The 11693-nt window shown below is 44.2% G+C and overlaps 1 pseudogene; it reads left to right on the top strand.

Annotated features, from left to right (window-relative positions):
• Positions 1 to 273: 273 nt before the first annotated feature.
• LOC125115511 (telomere length and silencing protein 1 homolog) lies at positions 274 to 4646 on the top strand (annotated as a pseudogene).
• The last annotated feature ends 7047 nt before the right edge of the window (positions 4647 to 11693 follow it).

Genomic DNA, 11693 nt, shown 5'->3' with positions numbered 1-11693 from the left:
ACCCTTTGCTGCAGTGCTTGCACCTGGACAGACAACTCCTAGAACAACAAAATACAAAGAAACTGTATGGGACTAAAAATAAATGTGTGCAAGCACAGTTGGGGCAAATTAGGGGCATGAAGATACCAAAAAAAAAAAGGAGTTCCCGTCATGGCTCAGTGGTTAACGAATCTGATTAGCACCCATGAGGACGTAGGTTCATGGCGTAGGCCAGCAGTCACAACTCCAACTTGACCCCTAGCCTGGGAGCATTCATATGGCACAGGTGCAGCCCTATAAAGCAAAAAAAAGAAAAACAAAAAACAAAAAGCCAAAAAAACAATAGCCACATCTGAAGAGCAAAAGCTAGGTGTTAGGAGCAAAATCACGGTACTATGCATACCTCCCTGCACACAGAACCACCAAAGAGGTGGACAGATCACCTATGCTATCGCTCTGGCCAGACCCCTGGACCTGCCCCTACCCTCACCCTATGTAAGGAACCAGCTTGCCCCCTCTCAGTGAGCAAGCAAGGGAAACTGTTGCTTGTTTTTCTCCCCCCACTGCAGCAGGGGCCCCAATAAAGCTTTGCCTAAATTTATTGCCTGGCCTCTTATTAATTTCTATGATTAAAGAAGCCAAGAACTCTGTTGGGTAGCAAGTCCACCTTTTTTAGTGATTCCTCCTGGTAGAAAAGACCACTTCTGTCCTTTCTGTGGATTCAAGATTCCACTAGCTGGTGAGCAGAGTGGGTCCAGGCTTCCTCCCATCCCAGCGGGCTGTGTCTCTGCCTGTCTTTCTTGCTGGAGCATCTCCTGTAAGACTACAACAAAGTCACCTTCCCCAGCAGTCCCTTCACCCCAGCTCAGCCATGAACACTTTTGTGTATCCTCTTCCAGAGGCAAACACCTTAACATAACTGCAATATGGTGCATAGCTGCTTGTACCAAGCTGTTAGGTTTTTGTAGGTTATAACTGCTCCAAGGTTAGAATGTCATATAGTTAGTTCTGTTACTGAATTGGGTCCTGCCACTCACCACTCAAAAATCAATACAAGACTGCAAGAGCTGGGGGAGGGGGAGTCGTAGAAAGGAAAGAAAAGTTGCTTTTAATCAGGATGCTCGCAGTCTGATTAAAAGCCATCTCCGAAGGTTCTGCTCTGTCATGGAAACTTAAAGGGGAAAAGGGAAGTGATCTCAGTTCTTCATTTAGATTGGGGGTCATTGCCCAGAGTCATTGCCATCCCCCAGCTTCTCGTGATTTTTCTTTAGATGCTATATTATTTATACAGTTTGTTTGTGAGATTACTGAAGGGAAAGCTGGGCGAGAGATCTGGTCACCTATTCGTTACTTATTTTTCATGTCTTCTTCTTTGATCTACAGAAAGAATCGCCAGATTAGGCAAGGTGTTGTGTGTTCAAAGGATTTGAAAGGTGTGCTTGGGCCAGAGATGAGTAGAGCATGGAGGTGCCTGGGTTAAGGTTAGTGACAAGAAAAAGGGAGACACACACCTCAGCCCCCACCACCACCACCACCCTGCTGCCAGAGAGGGCGCTTTCCTGCAGTTTTCACGTCCCCCGTGCAACCATTTTAATTCTTTGGCTGTCTTTATACTGCCATTTCTTAATATTTTAATAGCTCAGAAATGATTTCCATTTGCAATTTTAAAAATCAAGAATTCACTATCAGCCTTCCCACACCACTCCCACCTTTTCTCTCCCACGCTCATATTCCCTTCCACTCCATTTAGTTACATAATAATTTTTAGGTTTAGCATTTTCATTAGGACCCTGCAAATAGCAGCTTAGCTATTTATTGAACTCTGATTACATTTCCTTTTTGAACAAATTATGTTTTCCCTGGAGTTAGTAAATGATTGCTGAAGGTACACCTGCCTCAACACTATAACAGAGGTCATCTCATCTGTTTCATTCTTTCTCGTGGAGACCTTCCTCCTGGACCCCCCTGCCCTCCTGCTGAACCTCATGGCTCCTCTTCAGCATCTCCTAGGAGTCACTTCCCATCTCTCTTGCTGGATCCCTGGTTTATGCACCCAGTGTCTTTATCTTTCTAGATTTATTCCTTGGTTTTCAGAGAGTACATTCATCACTTTGTAAAAAAGCATGCTTGAGAAAGGGTTTAGTTTTTTGTTTTTGTCTTGTCTTTGTTTTTTGAGATCTTGTGTGTATAAAAATGTCTTGACTGCTGCAGCTAGACCTCAGGGTCCATTCTATCATGGAGACGTTCCACCCACACTGGACTGCCTCGGATTTGTGGGACAATGAGCTGGACTCAGAGGAGGCTCATCAAACTGGAGGATACCTGAGAGGTGCTGAACATGGGGAAAGGGCCCCATGGCTTATGCAGTGGCCTTACTGGTGGGAAAGAAGGTATGAGGGGAAACTACTCAGATGAAGACAGGAGTTGTGGAGGACATAAGGAAACTGAAAGGCTAGGGCCCAGAAGAAATCAGTGAAGAGGAAGACCCCCATATGAGCCTGGTGTTTGGCATAGAAAGCAACCAAAGGCATGAGCCCACACTTGTGATGAAGAATGGTGAGACAGAGCCAAAGAAGAAGAAGGGGATCCAGGAACACAGAAGCAGAAATTCAGGCCAAAGAATGCAGACAACTGTCTTTATGAACTGGCAGAAAACATCCATGCATCCTCAGCAAAGAGGACTGTAGTGATATCTCCCAAATAGATGCTGCTCTGCATCCCCAAGGTGCTCCACATGATGCTAAAATCCACAGAGGATGCTGAGGCACATCTGCTGACAGAGCAGCAGAACAAGAAAGACAGTGAGACATCCTCGTTCACCAGTTCGTATGAATTATGAGCAGCAAAACAATCTTACCACTAGGTGCTCAGGTTCCCAGATGGAGAACAAAGAAGAGCCAATGCCCCACCTTTGAGAATGGGTTTCCCCACCCCCAAACACAAGAGTTGTGCTAAGGACAAGTCCACCAACTTCTATCATTATGAGAAGTTCTGAGGGTGGCTGAAGGGGAGGACAGGGTGGGATGTGAACAGCACCTTCCTTCAAACCTCCTCATAAGAAAAGACTTCCTGAACAGAGACTTGATTATTTGCTGGCAGAGAGCTCCAAAACCGGATTCTACTAGTCCTGTTGTTTACCTGCTGCATTTCTCAAGCACTAACTTTGGAAACTTTTGAAATGAAACAATATGCAGTTTTCCTATTTAAAAGCAACGTCTTTTCTTGTGAACATTATTAAATCTTATTTTTTAAGTGCTTATTCTGCATACTTATTTGATAGTTTTGCTGGGTATGGAATCCTACATTGAAAATTATTTTCTCTCCAACTTTTGAAGGCACCACTCCTGTATGGATGGGAGAAGTTGGATACTATTTACCTTTGAAAGATTTTAGGATGTATTCTTTGCTCCAGTATTCTGAAATTTGTCTGTGATGTGCCTTGGTGAAGTATTTTTTGTTTTGTTTTGTTTTGTTGTTTTTTACCCACTTAACTGGGCATTAGGAGGCTACGCTAATTTCAAAAGTTCTAGGATGTTTTATTGAAATATTTTGCATAATTTTCTCCTCCATCTTTCTTCTGTAACCCTTTCCCCACCCCCCACCCCCCAGGAACTTCTTAGTACTTGGACGTGGATCTCAAGATTGATCCTTTACCTTTCTTAGCTTTTCCTATTTTTGAAATTTCTATGCCACTTTATTCTCTATGTCAGATTAAACCAAATCAGTTAAAGAATTTGAATGTTTTTTTTTGTTAAAGTGTAGCATACAACTGTAAGTATATACCTTGATGAGTTACCTCCAAGTGATCAAATCTCATCTCCATCACCCATATCAAGAAATAAAACCACATCCCTACCCAGGAAGTCTCCACGAGTCCCCCTCTCCCAGGCACTTATCTTCCCTCCCCTCCGAAGTTAGCAAAAATTCTGACTACTAACACCAGAACTCAATTTTGTCTACTTTTGAACTTTGTATAAATACCATTACATTGTATGAAGAGTTTTGCTTCTGACTTCTTTCTCTTAACATTAAGATTGTGAAATTCTTCCAAATTATTGCATATAGTATCCAATGTTTGTTTATTCTAATCACCTTGGAGTATTTTGTTACATCCATCTATTCTGTTGAAAGAATAGGTTATTTATTCTGTTGACAAATATTTAGGTTATTTTCAGTTTGAGGCCATTATTAATAGCATTGCTATGATGATTTGTGTACATGTCTTACACACACACACACACACATACACACACACACACCTGCTATCCTAAGTCATGAGTTTATCACATATTAGTAGATAATACTAAACCATTCTCCAAAGGTTTGTATTAGCCAAGCATCCCACTGACAGTGGATGAGAGTTGCTCCATATCTTTGCTAATAATTGTATTGTCTGTGTTTTCTATTTTAAAATGTCTAAATGGCAGTGGTTAGAGGTATCTTACTATGGTTTTAATTTGCACCTTCCTCATTGCTAAAGAGGTTGAGCACCTTGTCATCTATTTATTAGCCATTTGGAAGTCTCTTATGAAATGCCTTTTGAAGTCTCTTGCCTATTTTTCCACTGTCTTTTACTTAATGACTTAATATCTTCAAAATAGGAGCCCTTTGTTGTTATATGGGCTATGGTTGTATTTATCACTCTATGACTGGCCTTTTCATGTTTGAAATTGTGTCTTTAATAAATTAAAGTTCTTAATTTTAATGTAGTCATTACAGTTTTCTTTATGATTAGTGGGTTTTGTTTTTTATTTTGTACCCCACTTAACAAATCTTTTCCTGTCCCGAGATCCTGATAATATCCTCCTATTTTGGAGTTCCCATCATAGCTCAGCAGAAACAAATCTGACTAAGATCTATGAGGACACAGGTTTAACCCCTGGCCTTGCTCAGTGGGTTAAGGATCTGGTGTTGCCATGAGCTGTGGTATAGGTCGCAGACACAGCTTAGATCCTGCATTGCTCTGGCTGTGGTTTAGGCCAGCAGCTACAGCTCTGATTCAACCCCTAGCCTGGGAACCTCCATATGTCACAGGTGTGGCCCTAAAAAGACAAAAGACAAAAAAAAAATTCTCCCATGTGAACTTCTTAATGTTTAATTGTTATAACTTTCATATTTAGTTCTAAAATCTACCTAGAGTTCATTTTTGTGCATAGCATGAGGTGAGAATCAAGTTTCTTCTCATTCCATAGAAATATGCATTTGATCCTTCACCATTTATTGAAAGACCACCCTTTCACCAGTGCTCTACGATGCTGTCTTGGTCATAAAGCAAGTGTCCATATATGAGTGGGCCTGTTTCAGGGTTCTCTCTCTGGTTTTTCAGTGTATTTGTCTCTTCTTGGCCAAATACCTCTCTCTTAACTAATTGTAGTTCATTATAAACTCAAAACCCAGCAGTAAAAGTCCTTCCACTTTGTTCTTCTCCAAGATTGCCTTGGCTATTATTGACCATTTACGTTTTCACACAAATATTAGAATGGGCTTGTGAAATTTCACAAAATTCTACTGGGGTGTTGATCAAGATTGCATCTATATGTTATCATGAAGGTATATTTTTCAGATGAAATTACTCACAGGTTTTATTCACTGACTTGAATGAAGCCTATTAATATGGGTGGGCTTCATCCAATCAGTTGAAGGCTTAAAGAGAAAAGACTGAGGACCCCAGGGAAGAAGGAAGTCTGCCTCCAGATGGTCTTCAGACTCAGCTGCACATCCTTTCTTCCCTGGGTCTCCAGCTGCCAGACTCACCAGTCCACACAAACTCATGTGCCAATTCCTTAAAATAAATCCCTTCTCTCTCTTTCTCTCAGATAAATGGATAGATAGATAGGTAGATAGATAGATAGATCAGTAGATACACATACACATATGTATCTTCTGTTGGTTCTTTTTCCCTGGAGAGCCTTGACTAATACATACATCATGTCCTTGGCTGTCTATGCTCTCCATGAATAAGGCTGACCCTAAAATTGGTTATTGTCACCATTCACTCCGGTTGTTAATACTAATTTTACTTTCATTGATTCTGTAAATGACTTTGAGTACCTACTATGTATTGGGCAGTTTACTAAAAGTTGTAGGACTTTTGCACTAACAAAAAGAGCTGTCTGTGTTTCCTAATTTCCAGTTCATCTATTAGTGAAAATAACTAACAGTTACAGAGGGCTCAGAAAACTCTTTAAAGATGAGCTATAAAGTCAGGTCATTTCTGTTCTGAGAAAGAGTTTCATGCACACACATAAAGACATTTGAACTCAAGCCAACTTGGAGAGAGTGATGGTGGCTGCCTGGAGCTGTCCTGTGTAGGAAGAGCTCTGAGAAGCACTTGGGTTCCAAGGAAAGGGGTCTGTATATGATGTCTTCCTTGCACATAAATGGGGACAGGCATCGCGGGTGCCCTGTTTTTGTCATCCCCAGGATTCTGCTTGTCATCTTAAGAACTCAGTGAGCTAGACTTTGAAAGCCAGTGCCTCAGCCATGTTAATGTGTGGGGCTAGAGGTGTTGTAACTTTCTATAGATTACATCCAGCAACTGGTCATGGCCGCTGGTGCTGCATTCAATATCCTGTTAGTGTGAGTTAAGCAAAGGACTGGATGTTGTTTACTGTAGTTATGCACAGTTGTTCCTATGATTTATGTTTGGAGTTGGCCTCCTTACATCTTATTCTGAATGGTTAACAGGCAATGTTCCATTGGAGGAGAAAAAAGAGAGAAAAATACTCATTATGAAACAATATGTTGACTCAGGTACCCAAAGGACTGCATGACATGAGAAAAAGGAGACGAGGTGTGTTTTTGGTCACATTGCTTTTATTCCATTATTAAAGCTATTCATCTTTTGAGGAAAAAGAGATTGATAATCTTCCCAATGAAGGTACCAATTAAATTATGAAACATTTCTGCAAATTAAAGGCATAAGTAACTAGCAAAAATATTATATATTCACAAAGTTGAAGGATGACGACGTGGTAAAATCTGCTATCATTTGCCACTTAATAAACCTGTTTACAAATGTCACTTTTCTTACAATCAAATCCAGGCTCAGTTTTGAGAGACTCTTTATGGGTATAGAATGTACAGTAAAATCTTGAGATCAAGGAGTTCCCATTGTAGCTCAGGGGTAACAAACTGGACCAGTATCCATGAGGATATGGGTTCAATCCCACTGGCCTTGCTCAGTGGGTTAAGGATCTGGCATTGCCATAAGCTGTTATGTAGGTTGCAGACACAGCCCTCAGATCTGGGTTGCTGTGGCTGTGGTGTAGGATGGCAGCTGCAGCTCTGATTTGACCCCTATCCTGGGAACTTCCATATGCTGCAGGTGCAGCCCTAAAAAGCAAAAAAAAAAAAAAAAAATCTTGGGATTGAACATTTCACTTTTCAGGAAGTAAAAACGGTTTTAAGACAAATTAGATGGACTCTGAGTTCAAGAATTTAGAAGTTTACTAGAGATATTGAGGTACAAGTTATCAACTTCTCAGAGGAATCTTACATGTGTTTTCTCAAGAGTACTAATTTGATTGTATTGAATAAATGTACCTGATGACTCTGTCAAGTAAGAAGTTTACCTGATTTTTTTTAATTTCCTGACTTGATTGGTTATAGACTTAATTGCCCCAGTGAATTCATATTTTGACATAATGATGGCAAGCTCTGCCCATCCAGTGATAGGCTGTGTATTCTATTTGTGTGTGAAGTAAAGTGGATAGCGCTCCAAGAGTATTTGCTTTCCTTTTGGGAAGGATTGGTGTCTTCCTCAGTAATAAGTGGATTCCAGGGGAACTTTGATTTCAAATATGCTATGTGAAAGCACTGGACGAATCTTGCGTCAACTCCTGCCATGCAGAAGGCTGAACCAGGAAGCAGAGTCAAGCAGTGGGAGATACCCACTGATTCTTCCAGATCACTCACTTGTCCCATTAGGTAAATTGCTACTTAGGTTCCTTGGGTCCTGGGGAGAACCTGACTCACTCAGAGTCACTCTTTCTGCTGAGAGTGGGCAGCGGGCTTGGAGTGAGGGCAAGATGGTCATGCCATCCCTGCAGTGGCAAAAGGAACTTCCTCCCCCTTCCCTCACCCAAGGGCCTCTAGGCTGAGCTAAGCTGGTATCCTTTTCTCTGTTGTGACTGTGAAGACAGAGAAGATGGCATTTGTTGTGAGGCTAAAATAAAGGTGGAAGACTGCTCTTCCGAAAGAGGGATGGCTTCTGATGACAGGATCAGATCCTGTGACACTGGTGTCCCTTAAGTCAAGCTCTCTTTTCTTCTCCTTCAGGACTGGGTTACAGCTACCATCACAGTGTCTGGAAGCTGGTGATGGTAAGCAAAACCCTCCTTCATTCCTAAGCCATTTTCTACATCAAAACACAGTTCAGAAAAGAGGGAAGAGGAGTTACCATTGTGGTTCATCAGGTTAAGGACCCGACCTTGTCTCTCTGAGGATGCAGGTTTGATCCCTGGCCTTGCTCAATGGGTTAAGGATCTGGTGTTGCCATAAGCTGTGGTGTAGGCTGAGGCTGTGGCTCTGATTCAAACCCTGGCTCAGAAACTTCCATATGCTGCAGGTGCAGCTGTAAAGAAGAAAAGGAAAGAAGGAAGAATCAGGAGCTGTGTGTGCAGTTCCTCCTTGGCTGCCTGACCGTGCTCACAGCAGCAAAGAAGACTTTAACCTTGATGTGACCTTTCGACTCCAAAGACTCTTCACAGGTGTCTATAAATACAGACACTGTAGTAAGGATCTCCCAAATCCACAACATTGGGCTGGGCCTTGAAATTTGTTGTCGCAGAGTGAAAAATGATCATAGACCACCATCTTCCATTTCAATGAAGGCTGGCAGTTCTTGGGCCATTAAAGGACCCCTATGGAATTGGGAAGGGCTGAAGATTTCAAATATATTCCCCCTTGGCTCAGGACAAGACAATGTGGATGTGCATTTACCCCAGTGACATGGCCACCAAGAGGACCCAGGGTGGAAGGTCACAGGCTTGTCTTGCTGGCTGGGTCTGCGTGAGCAAGAATAGGGTGGGGGGGGGGCCTGAATTCCTGTGCTTCACCGTCTCTGTATTTCTGAGTCGTGCCTCGTGCATGACCGCAGAGGCAAACTCCAGCAGTGAGTTGGAGTGACCTGACCTTTCTATGACATCTGCTTTTGTTGTCCCTGAATTCTCCCAGAGACCACAGCACACAAGGGAAATGCATATGGAAAATATCTCATGCATGTCCCCAAGACAGACAATAAAAACAGACCGCTCAGAGCTAGAGATTCCCTTTGGAGCTTGAGGACCCTCCTTGATCGTTTATAATGAACTGATGGAATTTTGCAGCTCATGGCAGTGCCTGTGTCACCTCTCAGTGGACAGATGCCATGGCAGGGTGCTGGGAGTGAGACCGAAATTTGCTAACAGTTCTCCAACCCAGGGATAGGCTTAAGAGGGAAATGCCAGATGTCAGAGCTGGAAGGGGCCACAGGGACCACTGAGTCCCCCTGCTGATTCTTCCAGATGCAGAATTACATGCAGTCAGGGTTACCACCTATCCAGGACCATGCAACTAACTGTGGGAATGCAGGACTGGGGCCAAGGGCTGAATACTCTGCTTCATTTAAGGACTGCACAGTCGTTCTAGGAATGACAGGTCTGTGTTTGCACTGGTGGCCCCACTGATGAGGTTCCACTAACCAACTGAGACAGACCCAGACTTGCTTCATCAGTCAGGAAGCCAGAAGGGGCAAGGGAACAATTTGGCCCTGCAGGGTGGAGACGAAATGGCTTCTTTCAACAGTTCACTGCTTAACAGGAGCCCAAGATCAAGTCCAGACCCAAAGCATCTTACAAACAAAATTCTCCCTTGGTGCAGACAGCTGCATGTCCTCAGTGCAGGCTGGGGCCATCAGGACCATGTGCTGGCGGCGAAGCCTTCCCTGTGATGTGGTTGTCGTTTAATTCTCTCCTGGAAGGAGAGCTTAGCTCAAATTCTTCGGGCAGCTTAAATTCAAACCAGGGTGCGGTGGCCCACAGTGCTTTCATTCCAGTGGCACATCAAAGCTCAGAGAGAGGGACAGGGGGTTTCCTTGTGCCCCCCAAAGCCCTGGAGGTGCTGAGCGGTGGTGGCTCGGGGAGTCTGATGAATTCTCGATTGCAGTTACATTCGGCAATGGTGCAGGATCAGATCATCCAGGCTGGCGTGTTGTGCCTTCTGTTCAAAAGGGAGGACCTTGCTTTGAGGGGAAGGCCGAAGACAGGGAGCCCCTGGGGCAGGGCCCATGGCCAGAGCCTGGGGACAGGCTCGAAAAAGCCAAATTCTCAGGCCTGACTATGTTTTTACCCTTCATATAAGCAAAGAGACTTATGTTAAGAAAGGGATGCTAGAGAGTTCCTGTTGTGGCAATGAACCTGACTAGTATCCAGGTTTGATCCCTGGCCTTTCTCAGTGGGTTAAGGATCCAATGTTTCTCTGAGCTGTGGTGTAGGTCACAGACACGGCTCGGATCTGGCATTGCTGTGGCTGTGGCTGTCGTGTAGGCCAGCAGCTACAGCTCCGATTCAACCCCTAGCCCAGGAACTTCCATATGCCGAAGGTGTGGCCCTAAAAAGACAGGAAACGAAGAAAGGAAGGAAGGAAAGAAAGAAAGAAAAGAAAGAAAGAAAGGGCTGCTAAGAGGCCAAGTAGTGAGATGACAGAGGAGCCTTGTGGGCTGAGCCCCAGAGAGAAGCGGAGGGAACAAGACCAGCTGTGCTTCCTAAGGGAGCACCTCCCACCGGCAAGAAGCCAAGGGTTGGGCAATGTATGCTCTCAGGGCTGACTGTCGTTTCCCACCCACTCCCTTGTCAACCGGGTGGCTAGCTAACCCAGGAAGCTGTTAGCAATTAAAGAATGAAGGTTGCAGTGCTGTTTCAAGAAGAGATCATCCAGCACAGTGATTCACGAAGTGGGCGCAATGCATTTGCTGTGGGTCCAGGGAGGGGAGACTTGTTGGACTGGGAGCAACTTTCTTGGTGGAGGCATCTGGCTTGCCCTTTACTGGGTGGTATTGGTGTCTAGGTAGCGTCCTCTCTTGTGAACAAGAAAGACTAGATTATCAGTCTTACCGAGGAGCTAAGAGCCACCTGCCTGTCGCACACAGATTTCCTTTGTCGTAGAATCCAGTACCAACAAAAGAAAACCCAAAGAACGATGGGCTGTCTTGCTCCTGGTGATGGCAGGGCCAACAGCTTTTCAGGTTCATAAATGCGATTGCTCCACTTGCCCCACTAACCAGCCACTCCACACAAGCAGCAGAACCTGGACTGTCAGTCTCTGCTCACTCCACCCTTGACCCGGAAGGATGCGCATGTGCTTCCCTGGTTTGTTTTGTTTTTGGCCGCCTTGCGGCATATGGAGTTCCTGGGCCAGGGATCAGATCTGAGCCATAGCTGCAACCTAAGCAGCTGGATCTTTAACCCACTGTGTCAGGCAGGGGATTGAACCCGTGGTCCAGTGCTCCCAAAGATGCCACCAATCCCGACTCGCCACAGTGAGAATTCCCACGTGCTTCCTGAATCATGTGCGCTGTGATTCAGGATCTCCCAGTTCCTGCCATCCTCTCCTTGCCTCCCAGATAATTCTCCAGGTTCACAGGAATGGTCATGTACAGAGCCTTGTCTGTCTCTTGTCCTAAACAGACATTTATGGAGCTCTGGTCTTTTTCTCTCTTGAGAAAAGTGGCCGTA

Source organism: Phacochoerus africanus, chromosome 15 (genome assembly GCF_016906955.1).
Source record: "Phacochoerus africanus isolate WHEZ1 chromosome 15, ROS_Pafr_v1, whole genome shotgun sequence".
Classification (NCBI taxonomy): domain Eukaryota; kingdom Metazoa; phylum Chordata; class Mammalia; order Artiodactyla; family Suidae; genus Phacochoerus; species Phacochoerus africanus.
Note: the sequence above shows the minus strand (reverse complement) of the source record. Positions and strands in the feature narration are given on the sequence as shown.